Genomic DNA, 15,198 nt, shown 5'->3' on the forward strand with positions numbered 1-15,198 from the left:
TGAAAATCCTCTTCATAAGACCCATTCAAAGCTCAGTGAAGGAAACACCTTGCTGTTGAATGAAAAAAAAAAAAGACTCATTATGTACATCAACTCGATATTGTGCACTTAAAAGCTATAGAAACCAACCTTTCCAAATTGCAAGTAATTTTTAACCATGAGTTCATTCTTGTGCCATCATTCACACAGACAGATGATGTAATATGCATTTTAAAAATGGGAAATCAACTTTGAGGATCAAGTGAGTCAAGGATAAGAACAGTGTGGCCCAAAGGTCTCAACACCTCTTCTCAGGTTGAAGTCAGAAACTCTAAAAATGAGAATATCAGTATTAGGAGCAAACCTTGAAAACAGGTTTTTTTTTTCTTCCTAAAGCAAGTTTTATGAAAACAAAAGCAGCAAGTGTTTTCAGAGGCTGGTATATTTATAATATGCAAATCACATATTGCTAACATGGTTTCACGTTTTCCCCAAAATAATTATTAAACAGACCCAAAGAATTCCTCAAAGAATATAGAATATAATATCAGACTGATAAATATTTGCTAGAACCTGCTATCTGCAAAACACTGTTTTGCTCTGAGGTGCATAGGGGTGCAGAAAATTTGCCACCAACCATCTGCCCCTCCCTGTTTGTCTACTTTTAGAAAATTCTCTCCCTTGAAATGTCACGTCTCTGCTTTCCCCTAGCTGATAGCTTTACGCTATCACAGGGCCTCACAGCCTTGAGATTTAGAGTCAAGTGTTGAAGTACCACAATGCTATGAGGGAAAGGAAGGTAAAATGGATGGATCTTACGCTAGCACACAGGGACATGTCGCTTGTGCTCATACACACAGACACACACACACACACACACACACTAGATTTTATGGCATCAACCCAAAAGCCATCTCTTAGGACAGTAAAAAAAAAAAAAAAAAAGCTTCTCCTTTTAGCTCCCACTCTTGAAAAATATTTTAAGAATCTATCCAAATCCTTTTTGTTTCCTCTCAAATGCAGAACCTGTGAATGAGCATGATTTCAAGTCAATACAAAATACATAAGTTATCAGGGGATTTTTAGAAAAACCATTTATTTCCAAACATAGTTGTTAAGGTTACAGCAAGTAATAAAAATGCAGAGAGCATCTAGCTGTAGAGACAGGCATTGGGAACCCCCTACTGGTTTAGCCAGAGGAAAACGACCCCACAGTTTCACCCAGCAACAGCTGTGGGATCCAGATTACAAATTTCTCCCCAGGCAGTATGAATATGAGCTTGAAATATTCATCTCTCCTTCCAAAACAAATTTGCCAAGGCATTCCTGTCTCAATATGTCTATGAACTAAAACACACTACCCTCGGAGCAGAGCAAGTTGAATCCTAAATTCTTAGGAATTAAAGTATACGATGCTCAAGAGGGCACATATGAAAAGATTTTCCTTTGGAATCTCAAAATCAGTTGGCGGATGGTAGCAAGACCGAACAGAGATAAAGTCAAAGATTCTATCACTATTTCAGGTCCTTGAATCTCAAAAAGTAAACATATTTGTGGTTGGATTAATACTTTCCTTTTGGGAACCATTTCCAGCAAAAGGAAGGCACATTATTACACAATGTAGAAGAGTATCATATGTGTTGGTTTATAAATATCACGACAGAATTGGACGGAAACATCCAGACTAAACTACATGAAATCCAAATTCACAGTGGCTGGAAAATGCCTAATGTAGATGGAAGGTAAAATTCTGAACTGCCGGCCTCATCTAGGATTGTAATAAAAGTGAATTGTGAGTTTAAAAATATTGAATTATCCAGCTTTTTATTCTAATTTCAGTTCAACAAGTATTGAGTATATTCTATGTTCTTGATATTACAACAAGTCCCAGAAATACAAAGATGAAAGACACCTGCTCTGCCCTCGGGAAGCACACAGTCTAAGGGAAAACACACATGCAATAGCGTTAACATGACTCTAACAAAAGTCTGCATACAGTAAGGACTTCTAGGTTGTAGGTAAAGGAATTTAGCTTGTTAGTGCATTAGCCACATTTTAATAAACATAAACAAATAATCATCCTATCTGTCATCTCTGCATTAACAATTTCCAGCATTTTATTAACAATGTACTTTAACATGAACTATCTTATGTACCCTACACAAGAGTTCTATCAAATAAGCAGGTGATGAGAAAACTGAAACATCAATATATCTCCGATTTGGAAGTCATGTTAAATATCTTTAAAGTCTATCTGTGGGTAGTGCACACCCATGGTATTACACTAAGAAGGATTCTGAACTCCTGTTGAGTCTAATGTGAAAAAGTCCGCAATTGATTGAGAACGTCTGTTAGGGTTCGTAGGGGAGGGAGTGGCATAACCAGTGTCTGTATTTATGAATCATTTTCTATCCTATTCACAGCTGCTTTTAAAAGACTAATGGTAGCAACGACCCCTTAGCAGTTTCCTGCTGCCTTCTGAATACTGAAGACGAAGTGGTCTTATGTCTCTCCATCCAGATAATTCCAGGCCTTCGCTCCAGTCCGGAATGAGTTCCGGTGTTTTTTTTAGCTCCATAATTCCCTTCTCTGAATAATCGTACTTTATTCACAAAGGCCATTGTTATCCAAATTCTCTGAGTTTTACAAAGTAAATAATCCATTTTTAAGCATTTTCAAATGTTTCACCATAGTGAACCAAATTGCCCTCAATGTACATTTTGTCTTTTCATTGATATCAATATAACATTTTTACCAATACTGTGTTTGTTCAACCAGGGTTTTAATTTGTCTCTGACCACTCTTTTGCTCTCTTTTATTATCTTTTACTATATGGTTCATACTTGCCTACCCAACGCCACTAATGATTTCACAAATATTTCCAACAGCACGTTTTTCCCATAAAATGTTTTTATAAGAAAATCTGAACTCTGTGAAAGAAAATTTCAATACACATTGAAGAAAGAAAAATACACCATTTTTATTTTATGACATTCTCTAATTTTTAAAAATATATGTGGAGACTTTCTTTGCATACTAACATTAAGGAACTCAAATTGTCATCTTGGTTTCATCTCTATGAACATTAAAATCAGCAAGGAAGACATTTAGCCATTTCTACCCCAGCCATACCAAGAGATGGTTCTTATTTAGCATATGAACATGTGGTTCAAGTTACACTGATGTTATGGAGGACTGCTGGAGAAACACCCAAACCCAGAGGACGGAAGAATTCCTGCAGAAGAATACATACAGCACACTCCACTCCACCCATTCTTCTCCCAATACCATATTCGGTATTTTTAAAATACTGTTTAAGAGCTTTCAAATTCAAATTTGAACCTATTTCTCTGAAACTCCTATGGTCATTTCTTCTTCTTTTAGCTGCTGTAGGACTTAAGGCTGCATTCAGGTTCTTATCCTCTACTACACAGTCTCTTGCATAGTAAGTGCTCAGTAGATGATAATGGATTCTTGAACCGGAAAGAGGAATTTTTAGGTTATGGGTATGCTTAAGAAGAGAATTCCATTTCAGAGAAGATTCTCCAAGAAAACAGTTTTATGTGTATTCATAATGTGAATGCTGCAATGTTATTTATAGTAGTAAATGATTTAAGACTACATGAAAGTCTAAACACAGGAGATGGGTGATAAATCATGGTATGTCTAAATGATTGAATTTATGACAGCCGTTAAAATGTTTAGGATAAAAACTGTCATTTAATATCAAGTGAAAAAACCAAGATACATGACTTTTTGTAGTGTTATCATAACATATAAATATGATTTTTCATAAAATATACAGGTAAATTATGCCAAATATTAATAGCAGTTGCAACTATATAGTCTACTTAAAATTTTGGGGGGTATTTTGTAAACTTTTCTATAAGAAATACAAATTTTTTTTTTTTTTTTCTGTACGCGGGCCTCTCACTGTTGTAGCCTCTCCCACTGCGGAGCACAGGCTCCTCCAGACGCGCAGGCCTGGCGGCCATGGCTCACGGGCCCAGCCGCTCCGCGGCATGTGGGATCTTCCCGGACCGGGACACGAACCCGCGTCCCCTGCATAGGCAAGCGGACTCTCAACCACTGCACCACCAGGGAAGCCCACAAATTGCTTTTTTAATGAGGAAAATGTTTCCACAAAAAGTTTTAAACTTCCCAAAGAATAATTTCTCTGGTGAGTAGCATGAAATAAATGATTCCAGTACTGAACCGTTAGTTGCACAGTGAAATCTGATTGGTGAGTCATCACAGAGGAGGTTTTCTTCCTTTGGCTTCCAGAGCTGAGACCAGGAGGGTCCAGATATGTTATGCCAGTAATGTATCTAGTTATTGGCAAAACAGCAGCCCCAATAGAAACATTCCACGGAAGAGGGTTTCCAAAATGACTAAAATGTATACAGAAAGATATTTGGTCAATAATTTGTATCATAGAATAAGATAATAGTAATGTCAAAGGAAAACACATCTTTTATTTTGCCACTGTTATACTGCACAGTTTACCTTCCAAGACAGTGCACTCCAAGTTAAGAGTGTTAACAGGGATAGAAAAAGCTATGCATTCCTAAGTGTACTTATTTTTTAACTTCTTTATTGATGTAATATTAGTAAATGACAAACACCACCTAATTTAAATACACAATTTGATGAGTTTTGACATATGTATACACCCATGAAACCATTAATACAATCAAAGTAATGAACATGTCCATCATTCCCAAAGATTTCCTTATCTTTTTATAAATCCTCTCTCCTACCTCTCCTCACTCCACCCACATACCCTGTCCCCAGATTAGTTTGTCACTATAGATTATAGACTAATCTGTCACTCTGGATTTGTTTGCACTTCCTAGAATTTGATATAAATAGAATTATATTGAGTACTCTATTTTTACTTGCTTCATTCACTCAGCATAATTAGTTGGAGATTAATTCATGATGTAGAATATATCAACAGTTCATTCATTTTTATTGCCGAACAGAATTCCATTATATAAGTTTTTGTATAGAATAATTATATTGCATACATTATAAAATTATGTTAATTTTATTGTATAAATATTTATTATATAAAAATACTATGTATGTAAAATTATATTAGAAACATGTATAAGATACAAGTTTATCAATTCACTTTTTTTATTTGTTTAGAGGTTTTGGCAATTAAACATCAAGTTTTTTTGAAGAGTCCTCTACAAGTCTTTGCATGGACATAGGCTTTTATTTCCCTCCACCTAGAGTGGACTGTCTAGATCACATGGTATGGGTGTGTGTAACTTTTTAAGAAACTGCCAAACTCTTTCTCAGAGTGTTGATAGCTGTACTATTCTCTTCAGTATTATATGAGGGCTCCAGTTACTCTACATCCTGGGAATTGTCAGCACTTAGGATGCTCTGTCTTTTTAAATTTAGCCATCCTAATAGATGCGTGGTGGTATCTCATTACAGTTTTAATTTGCATTTCTTTAATGACAAGTCATGCTGTGTATTGTTTCATTTGCTTATTTGCCACAATAGCATATCTGTTTGGGTCTATTCAAATCTTTTGCCCACTTTTTAAAAAAAATGAGTTGTTCTCTTTTTATTGAGTTTTGGGAGGTTTTTATATATTCTGGATATAAGTTCTTCATCATATGCATGATTTAAAATTTTTTCTCTTTACCATAATACCATTACCATAATTATGGTAATAGATTATTATGTGAAATGTAGTTTTCTTCTTGTTTCTTGTACTTGGGATTCATTGATATTGTTGATATGTGGATTCATAGATTTCATCAAATTTGGAATTTTTTCAGTCTTTACTTTTTCAAATATTTTTTCCAGTCCCTATCCTCTGTCTTTGAGCACTCTGATTACAAGCATATTAGACACTTGAAATTGTTCCATATCTCACTGATTCTCTATTCATTTAAAAAAATTCTCCTTTATTTCTGTGTATCATCTTAATAATGTCTATTCCCAAGCCTTCATGCTTGCTAATTTTTACATCTGGAGTGTTAAATTTTCACAAATCCCATCTAGTGTATTACTCAAGTCAAACATTTTAGTTTACATTTATAGAAATGCAATTTTTGTCTCTTTTTATGTCTTCCATGTCTATACTTAAATTTTGAACATAAAGAATAGGGTTATGATAACTATTTAATGTTTTTATTTGCTAATTCTAACATCTATGTCAGCTCTGGCTTTTAATTGATTTTTTTCCTGTCATTATGAGTCATATTTTTCTATTACTTTGTCTGTTTAATCATTTTTTATTGAATTCCAGCATTGTGAACTTCACTTTGCTAGATGCTGGATATTTTTGTATTGTCATAAATATTCTTGAGCTTTGTTCTGGGTCACAGTTAATTTACTTGGATACTGTTTGTTCTTGCTTTTAAGATTTATTAGGCAAGACTGGAGAAGTGTTTTAGACCAATTATTTCCTATGATTGATGAAGACACTTCAGTGAGCTCCACCTGATGCCCTACGAATCATGAAGTTTTTGAGTCTGGCTGGAGAGAAGAGAGGTTGCCATGCACTGTCACCTTAACCTGTTCGGGGGGTTCTTTCCCTGGCCTTGGGTAGTTTCCTCACTCCCGTTCACTCATTAGCACTCTGCTAAAGAAATAAAGGGACTGGCTCAGATCTTTGTGTCCTCTTTCTGTGCAGCTCTCTCCTCTGCAGCACTTTAGGGAGGTAAACTCCAGGCAGCTTTTTGTCCTCAAACTCTCAGCTTTGTCTCTTCAACTCAGGGTGTTGGCCAGACTCTGCCTCAGTTCTGCCTTCATACTCTATGGCCTGGAAATCCTCTCAACACAGAAATCTAGGGAAATTCATAAGGCACACAACATTTCTCCCCATCTTTCAGGCAACACTGTCCTACATTGACTGATGCTAGTGCCTTGATAACCTTTATTCCATATATTTTGTCCATCTGCATTTTTTATTTTTCAGGTTCAGTGATAATTCTGTTCCCAGCTACTCCATCTTAGTTGGAAATGGATATTCCTAAGTGTATTCATTCTGATCCTAAACAACAACCAGTAAGTCTCAGCATTCTGAGTACTGAATAAGCAACCACAATGTTCGTACAATCACATACAATCATGGAGTCTCAACTATTCCTCTGTGAAATAACCCATACATAAAGAAAAAAAAAGATGTCTTTGACCTGAACTGTTGTTGTTGTTTAATGGGTATTGCTTTCAGTAAATATTTTACACTCTTTTTAAAAATTGCTTTTTAAAATTAATATTTTTCATACTGTTCTTGAGTAGTGATATTCGTTAAAGTGCTGTGCATTAAATTTGTTTTGCACTGCCAAGTTAAAGCCCTTTTCAATAGACTATAAAGGTAAATCTAGAAATTACTTATTTTACATTTATTTCTTTTTAAAATCCAGGATGGACCTGGGTGCCTCGGAGCCCCTGTCTTTGGGCCCCAGCCTGCGGTCTCTGGCTGTGTGTAAGGCAAGATGTTGAAATGCAGCTTGCAGAACCAGGATGCTCAATTGTAAGATGCTGTCACAAATGTGGAGAAGTATTTTGGAGAGCTGTGCTAAATCTTTGCTGCTTATGTGCAGAAAACTGCCAGACTGGGATACAAAGCAGAGCTCCTGGTGAATGAAATCAATGTGTATGTCTCTACAGAGACCCCAAATTTAAAGCAGGGCCTGAAAAACTTTGCTGACGAGTTTGCCAAACTTCAGGATTATTGACAAGCAGACGTTGAAAGACTTGAAACCAAAGTAGTTGAACATTTGAAAGCTTATGGAACCATTGTAGAAATGAAGCGAGATGACCTCAAAGTAACATTAACAGCAAGGAATCAAGAAGCTTTTCAACAGTTAACTCAGAAAGAATATGTCAGAGAAACCCATCTGACTGATATGTTATTTCACAGGCAGAAACTGAATTACAAAGAGCTACAAGGGATGCTACCTGAACAACTTGTCATTTGGAGGAAACTATTGACAATTTTGAAAAGCAGAAAATAATGGATATAAAGACTATATTTTCAGAATTTATCATTATTGAAATGTTATTTCACAGCAAAGCTTTAGAGTTCTACACTGCTTCCTACCAAAATACACAACAGATTGATGAAGAAGATTTAGAGGTTTTCCAAAAGTCTCTGTATCCACCAGATTATTTATGTCATTTAGTTATCGTCAGAGCAAATTCAAAGTCACCTCTTCAGGGATCACTGTCAGCTAAGTGTTTATCTGGAGCAGAACAGGTAACTATTTGTTGACTAAGAAAGGATCAACAAGCAGAAGAGGACGATGAAGAAGATGAAGACTTAGACGTTATAGAAGAAGAAAATTAAATTTCTTAAGTAAACTTTGCATTTCCATTTTCATCTTAAACGACTTGAAATCCAGATTTACTAAAACTGTAGAACTTTACACTGGATTCATATGTTAAACCTCAAAATGAAATCCTACTGGAAATGGAGAAACTATTAAAGGAAATTTATGCTGACCAATAAATAAATAAATAAAATTCAGGATGTGTCCATGTAAACTTTATTTTAGAAGAATAAACAGGGAGACACCTTCAAGATGGCAGAGGAGTAAGACGTGGAGATCACCTACCTCTCCACAAATACATCAAAAATACCTCTACATGTGGAGCAAATCCTACAGAACACCTACTGAATGCTGGCAGAAGACCTCAGACTTCCCAAAAGGCAAGAAAATCTCCATGTACCTGGATAGGGCAAAAGAAAAAAAATAGAGACAAAAGAATAGGGATGGGACCTGTACCTTTGGGAGGGAGCTGTGAAGGAGGAAAAGGAGCCCCTCCTAGGGAGCCCCTCCTAGGGAGCTCTGAAGGAGGAAAAGCGCCCCTCCTAGGGAGCCCCTTCACTGGTGCGGACGGGCAGTGGGCGGGGGGAGAGCTTCAGAGCCACGGAGGAGAGCGTAGCAACAGGGATGTAGAGGGCAAAGCAGAGAGATTCCGCCACAGAGGATCATTGCCAATAAGCGCTCACCAACCTGAGACACTTGTCAGCTCACCTGCTGAGGCGGGTGGGGGCTGGGAGCTGAGGTTGGGCTTCGGAGGTCAGACCCCAGGGAGAGGACTGGGGTTGGCTGTGTGAAGACAGCCTGAAGGGGGCTACTGCGCAACAGCTAGCTGGGAGGGAGTCCGGGAAAAAGTCTGGACCTGCCTAAGAGGCAAGAGACCATTGTTTCAGGGTGCACGAGGAGAGGGGATTCCTTCTCCATCTGCCCACAGAAGGCAGAGCACCACCAAAATGAGATCCAGAGGACACAAGCTGAAGCTATCAGCTCTGACACAAGAGACAGGCATGAACCACCAAAGCTGCTGCTGCAGCCACCAAGAATCCTGTGTGCAAGTACAGATCACTACCCAGACTCCCCCCAAGAGCCTGTGCAGCACGCCACTGCCAGGGTCCCGTGATCCAGGGACAACTTCCTCGGGAGAACACACAGCATGCCTCAGGCTGTTGCAATGTTATACAGGTCTCTGCTGCCGCAGGCTCACCCCACATTCCAATTATGACTACAGTACCCCTCCCTCTCCTTGGCCTGAGTGAGCAAGAGAGCCCTAATCAGCTTCTGCTTTAACCTACTCCTGTCTGGGCAGGGAACAGACCCCTGAGGGTGGCCTACACACAGAGGCATGACCAAAACCAAAGCTAAACCCCAGGAGCTGTGAGAAAATGAAGAGACAGGGAAATTTCTCTTTGTAGCCTCAGGAGCAGCAGCTTAAATCCCCACAGTCAACTTGATAAACCCCGTATCTGATGAATACCTGAATAGACAATGAATGTTCCCAAAATTGAGGGGGTGGACTTTGGAACCAACTGTAGACTTCGAATTTGCTTTCTGCGTCTAATTTGTTTCTGGTCTCATGTTTATCTTAGTTTAGTTTTTAGGGCTTATTATCATTGGTGGATTTGTTTTTTGGTTTGGTTGCTCTCTTTCTTATTTTTTTCCTTTTTCCCTTTTTGTGAGTGTCTATGTGTATGCTTCTTTGTGTGATTTTGTCTGTTTAGGTTTGCTTTTCCCATTTGTCCTAGGGTCTGTTTGTTTGTTTGTTTTCTCTCTTCCTTTTATTCTGAGCCCTGTGGCAGGGTCTTGTTGATTCAGCCAGGTGTTGGGACCGAGCCTCTGAGGAGGGAGGGCCAACTACAGGACATTGGACCACCAGAGACCTCCCAGCCCCATGTAATATCAATCAGTGAAAGCTCTCCCGGAGATCTTTATCTAAAAACTAAGCGACAAATAACATACAAGGGAAACCCCATATGGTTAACAGCTGACCTTTCAGCAGAAACTCTGCAAGCCAGAAGGGAGTGGCAGGACATATTTAAAGTGATGAAAAGGAAAAACCTACAACCAGGATTACTCTACCCAGGAAGGATCTCATTCAGATTCGATGGAGAAATTAAAAGCTTTACAGACAAGCAAAAGCTAAGAGAATTCAGCACCACCAAACCAGCTTTACAACAAATACTAAAGGAACTTCTCTTGGCAGCAAACACAAGAGAAGGAAAAACCTATAATAACAAACCCCAAACAATTAAGAAAATGCTAATAGGAACATACATATCGATAATTACTTCGAATGTAAATGGATTAAATGCTCCAACCAAAAGACACAGACTGGCTGAATGGATACAAAAACAAGACCTGTATATATGCTGTCTACAAGAGACCCACTTCAGTCCTAGGGACACATACAGACTGAAAGTGAGGGGATGAAAAAAGATATTCCATGCAAATGGAAATCAAAAGAAAGCTGGAGTAGCAATACTCATATCAGACAAAATAGACTTTAAAATAAAGGCTATTACAAGAGACAAAGAAGGACACTACATAATGATCAAGGGATCAATCCAAGAAGAAGACATAACAATTGTAAATATTTACGCACTCAACATAGGAGCACCTCAATACATAAGGCAAATGCTAACAGCAATAAAAGGGGGAATTGACAGTATCAATAATAGTATGGGACTTTAACACCCCACTTTCTCCAATGGACAGGTCATCCAAAATGAAAATAAAGAAGGAAACACAAGCTTTAATAGGCACATTAGACCAGATAGACTTAATTGATATTTATAGGACTTTCCATCCAGAAAAAACAGAATACACTTTCTTCTCAAGTGCTCATGGAACATTCTCCAGGATAGATCATATCTTGGGTCACAAATCGAGCCTTGGTAAATTTAAGATTATTGAAATCATATCAAGTATCTTTTCTGACAGCAATGTTATGAGACTAGATATCAATTACAGGAAAAAGATTGTAAAAAGTACAAACACGTGGAGGCTAAACAATATGTTACTAAATAACCAAGAGAATGCTGAAGAAATCAAAGAGAAAGTCAAAAAATACCTAGAAACAAATGACAATGAAAACACGATGACCCAAAACCTATGGGATGCAGCAAAAGCAGTTCTAAGAGGGAAGTTTATAGCAATACAATCCTACCTCAAGAAACAAGAAACAGCTCAAATAAACAACGTAACCTTACACTTAAAGCAATTAGAGAAAGAAGAACAAAAAAATCCCCAAACTTAGCAGAAGGAAAGAAATCATAAAGATCAGATCTGAAATAAAGGAAAAAGAAATGAAGGAAATAGTAACAAATATCAATAAAATGAAAAGCTGGTTCTTTGAGAAGATAAACAAAATTGATTAAACCACTAGCCAGACTCATCAAGAAAAAAAGGGAAAAGACTCAAATTAATAGAATTAGAAATGAAAAAGAAGAAACAACTGACACTGCAGAAATACATAGGATCATGAGAGACTACTACAAGCAACTATATGCCAATAAAATGGACAACCTGGAAGAAATGGACAAATTCTTAGAAAAGTACAACCTTCCAAGACTGAACCAGGAAGAAATAGAAAATATGAAGAGAACAATCACAAGCACTGAAATTGAAACTGTGATCAAGAATCTTCCAACAAAGAAAAGCTCAGGACCAGATGGCTTCACAGGTGAATTCTATCAAACAGTTAGAGAAGAGCTAAGACCTATCCTCCTCAATGTCTTCCAAAATATAGCAGAGAGAGGAACACTCCCAAACTCATTCTACGAGGCCATCATCACCCTGACACCAAAACCAGACAAAGATGTCACAAAAAACGAAACTATAGGCCAATATCACTGATGAACATAGATGCAAAAATCCTCAAAAAATACTAGCAAACAGAATCCAACAGCACATTTCAAGGATCATACACCATGATCAAGTGGGATTTTTCCCAGTAAATACAGGGATTCTTCAATATACACAAATCAATCAATGTGATACACCATATTAACAAATTGAAGGAGAAAAACCATCTGATCATCTCAATAGATGCAGAAAAAGCTTTTGACAAAATTTAACACCCATTTATGAAAAAACTCTCCAGAAAGTGGGCATAAAGGGAACCTACCTCAATATAATAAAGGCCATTTATGACAAACCCACAGCCAACATCATACTTAATGGTGAAAAACTGAAACCATTTCCTCTAAGATCAGGAAGAAGACAAAAATAGCCACTCTCAGCACTATCATTCAACATCATTTTGGAAGTTTTAGCCACGGCAATCAGAGAAGAAAAAGAGATAAGAGGAATCCAGATCAGGAAAGAAGAAGTAAAAGTGTCACTGTTTGCAGATAACATGATACTATACATAGAGAATCCTAAAGATGCTACCAGAAAACTACTAGAGCTAATCAATGAATTTGGTAAAGTAGCAGGATGTGAAATTAATTCACAGAAATCGCTTGCATTCCTATACATTAACAATGAAAAATCTGAAAGAGAAATTAAGGAAACACTCCCATTTACCATTGCAATGAAAAGAATAAAATACCTAGGAATAAACCTTCCTAAGGAGACAAAAGGCCTCTATGTAGAAAGCTATAAGACAACGATGGAAGAAATTAAATACGATACAAACAGGTGGAAAGATAGACCATGTTCTTGGATTGGAAGAAACACCACTGTGAAAATGACTATAATACTGAAAGCAATCTACAGATTCAATGCAATCCCTATCAAGCTACCAATGACATTTTTCACAGAATTAGAACAAAAATTTTACAATTTGTATGGAAACACAAAGACCCTGAATAGCCAACGCAATCTTGATAGAGAAAAACAGAGCTGGAGGAATCAGGCTCCCTGACTTCAGACCACACTACAAAGCTACTGTAATCAAGACAGTATGGTACTGGCATAAAAACATAAATATAGATCAGTGGAACAGGATTGAAAGCCCAGAGATAAACTCATGCACCTTGGTCACCTTATCTTTGACAAAGGAAGCAAGAATATACAATAGAGAGAAGACAGCCTCTTCAATTAATGGTGCTGGGAAAACTGGACAGCTACATGTAAAAGAATGAAACTAGAACACTTCCTAACACCATACACAAAAACAAACTCAAAATGGATTAAAGACCTAAATGTAAGGCCAGACACTATAAAACTCTTAGAGGAACACATAGGCAGAACACTCTATGACATAAATCACAGCAAGTTCCTTTTTGATCCACCTGCTAGAGAAATGGAAATAAAAACAAAAATAAACAAATGGGACCTAATGAAACTTAAAAGCTTTAGCACAGTAAAGGAAACTATAAACAACATGAAAAGACAACCCACAGAATGGGAGGAAATATTTGCAAATGAAGCAACTGACAAAGGATTAATCTCCAAAATATACAAGCAGCTCATGCAGCTCAATGTCACAAAAAATAAGCTACCCAATCCAAAAATGGCAGAAGACCTAAATAGACATTTCTCCAAAGTAGACATACAGATTTCTCACAAACATATGAAAAGATGCTCAACATCACTAATCATTAGAGAAATGCAAATCAAAACTACAGTGAGGTATCACCTCACACCGGTCAGAATGGCCATCATTAAAAAATCTAGGAACAATAAATTCTGGAGAGGGTGTGGAGAAAAGGGAACCCTCTTGCACTGTTGGTGGGAATGTAAATTGATACAGCCACTATGGAGAACAATACGGAGGTTCCTTAAAAAAGTAAAAATAGAACTGCCATATGACCCAGCAGCCCACTACTGGGCATATACCCTGAGAAAACCATAATTCAAAAAGATACATGTTCCACAATGTTCACTGCAGCACTATTTACAAGAGCCAGGACATGGAAGCAACCTAAGTGTCCATCGACAGATGAATGGATAAAGAAGATGTGGCACATATATACAATAAAATATTATTCAGCCATAATAAGAAATGAAATTGAGTTATTTGTAGAGATGGATGGAACTAGAGTCTGTCATACAAAGTGAAGTAAGTCAGAAAGAGAAAAACAAACACCATATTCTAACACATATATATGGAATCTAAAAAAAAAACGGAGGTTCTGATGAACCTAGGGGTAGGACAGGAATAAAGACTCAGATGTAGAGAATGGACTTGAAGACATGGGGAGGGGGAACGGCAAGCTGGGACGAAGTGAGAGAGTCGCATGGACGTATATACACTACCAAATGTAAAATAGAAAGCTAGTGGGAGGCAGTTGCATAGCACAGGGAGGTCAGCTCTGTGCTTTGTGACCACCTAGAGGGGTGGCATAGGGAGGGTGGGAGGGAGGCTAAAGAGGGAGAGGATATAGGGATATATGTATACATGTAGCTGATTCACTTAGTTATACAGCAGAAACTAACACAACATTGTAAAGAAATTATACAATTATACCCCAATAAAGATGTTAAGAAAAAAACAAGAGTTATGCCATGACAAACATAGAGCACATGAACCTAAATTTTATCCTTGACTCAGCTCTCTGGGCATTCTGCTGATCTGCTAAGTTATTAATATGGCTTAACTTGCTCTTGGTGAACTCATTCTGCTTATCAGTGCCCATCTTTTCTATGGGCTTACATGTCATCTAATCAATACCAGTCCATTCTTAGTTTGAAAAAATCAAAATAAAATTTACTCTTCTATATATATTAAAATATATTATTTCTACCATTTTGAAAATTTGACAACTGCTATATTCTAGGCTTGAGGCAACTCTGATCTTCATGACTTCGTGGAGCAGGTTCTGTCATTCTCTTGAATGGAGTTCACCCAGGTCTGGCAAATGGTCTTCATTATAAACGTTCAGATTTTATCCTACTATATTTTCACACGTGATAGTTTCTCTGTTCTTTCCAAGCATGTCATGGGGGTCAAGGAGTCCCACAGCCCCACTCGCAATAA

The 15,198-nt window shown here is 37.5% G+C and overlaps 1 pseudogene; it reads left to right on the forward strand.

Moving 5' to 3' along the window:
• Positions 1–7,445: 7,445 nt before the first annotated feature.
• Positions 7,446–8,361, forward strand: LOC111164091 (CBY1-interacting BAR domain-containing protein 1 pseudogene; annotated as a pseudogene).
• The last annotated feature ends 6,837 nt before the right edge of the window (positions 8,362–15,198 follow it).

Source organism: Delphinapterus leucas, chromosome 1 (assembly GCF_059928025.1).
Source record: "Delphinapterus leucas isolate spDelLeu-1000000601 "Yukka" chromosome 1, BTC_Dleu_Yukka2, whole genome shotgun sequence".
NCBI lineage: Eukaryota > Metazoa > Chordata > Mammalia > Artiodactyla > Monodontidae > Delphinapterus > Delphinapterus leucas.